We start from the raw sequence: 1,814 nt of genomic DNA, 5'->3' as shown, positions 1-1,814 counted from the left end.
TTGCAGATGACGTCTGTTTTGGGTGGGGCTCCCCGTGCATCATGGGAATTGTAGTTCGGATCAGGGCCAGGCGGGGTAGGGCGGAGCCTCGAGCTGTCAAGTGTGGGGGGTGGGGGAACGGGAACAACGACGTTGGCAAGGGTGTGTATTAGAGGTTTGTTGTGTTGTCATTTGTTGCTCCAGAACTTGACCTTGTAACACCTGCCAGCTTTGAAATCCAGATTTGCATTTCATAATTTGAGAGAAGTGTCTTCAAAGGGAACAGACCTTTAGGGTGAAGTAATTGTCCTTCAGTTGCCTTTGAGGCAGTCAAAACAGCAGCCACCACGCAGGCACCTACTAGGTGCCGGTTACTGAGCTGGTATCTAACATACATTTTAAAATTTTTCACAGTAGTTCCTTGACAACCAGGGCATGAATATCCAACTGGCCCAGTATTTTGTGCTAGGAACTAGAATACAGCAGACGACCAACCGCAAGCTGGGAGGGCTCCAAGCCTGGGTTTTGTAACATCACCTACAAGCCACTTGTGGCTACCAAGGCCCTGAAATGCAGCTAGTGCAAACTGAGAGATGCCATGATTCTAAATATGAAAAAAAAATGCAAGCTACCTCATTAATATTTTTATACTGATAACATGTTAAGGCTTTGGAGAAACTGTACTAAATGAAATACATTATTCTAATTAAATTCGCTTCTCTTTTTACTTCTAGAAGTACAGCTGATAGTGGAGGTCACAAAATGGCTCTGTAAGGATGGCTGCTACCAAGTCTGCCAACCTGTGTGCCACCACCACGTGGTTGTCCTCTGACCTCCACACATGATAATTAAATACGGCCAGAGCCTAGAGAGATAGCTCTTACGATGGATTCAGGGAATCCACCGTCCTCTTCTGTCCTCCATGGGCAAAAGGCACACGTGTGATATACTTTCATACAGGTTCCCGCAGGCAGGGAACTCATACACATTAACTAAAAATAACAAACAAAATCTTTAAAAGCGTGTCAGACGGCTAGTTGAGTATTTTAAGTTACCCTAGTGGCTTGCACTCACAGTGGGTACTTTGCTTATTTTTTTTGTTTGTTTTTGAAGCAGGGTTCCCAATCTGTGGTCCTAACTAGCCTTGATCTGATGACCTTCCTGCTCCACTTCCCTAGGGCTAAGACTCTAGTCATTTGCCACCACACCTAGCTCTCCTGGTATGTTTTCTACTGATTGGCACTGCCCTACAGCCAGGGTAGTCATGCCCCAAACAGCTTCAGAGGTAAGTCAGCACTCCAGTTATGAGTCTCCAGGGAGGTGAGTCAGGGGAAGCTGTAAGGCACTGCCCACAGGGCAGCCTCCTGTCTGTAATGTCTGACTCTGGACTGGACAGTCACACCCAGTCCTTGCCTTAGGGTATGGTGCACACTGAGTGTCTCCCACACCATCCCCAGCCTCCCTAGGGAATTCTCTGAGCACAGAGCTGTGAACTCCATTTCCTTTCCCTTTGGCAGAATCTTAACCGGACAGAGGCCAGGAGGACCTCACCTAGTATCTCTCCTGTCCTGTAATCCCCCTGAAAGCACTGGCCTAGGCCCTAATCCCATCCTAGATTGCAGGAAGAACATTTGAGCCCATTCCCAGGCTTCTAATCTTACCCTTCACCTGGGCTTCTCTGAACCAGAACTCCAAGCCACGAGACCTTCCTTCAGCCCCTCAATGACAAAGTTCTTCCAGTACTGCTGACTGCTACCAGATATGGGTTCGGGGAGAGCTGGGGTCCTGCTGTAGGAAGCCTTTCTTATGTCATTCTTTCCTATTTTAATTGATTT

This window comes from Microtus oregoni, unplaced genomic scaffold, assembly GCF_018167655.1.
Source record: "Microtus oregoni isolate MIOR12 unplaced genomic scaffold, Mior012 000005F_ref0000423, whole genome shotgun sequence".
Taxonomy (NCBI): domain Eukaryota; kingdom Metazoa; phylum Chordata; class Mammalia; order Rodentia; family Cricetidae; genus Microtus; species Microtus oregoni.
The sequence above is the reverse complement of the archived record's forward strand: the minus strand, read 5'-3'. Positions refer to the sequence as shown.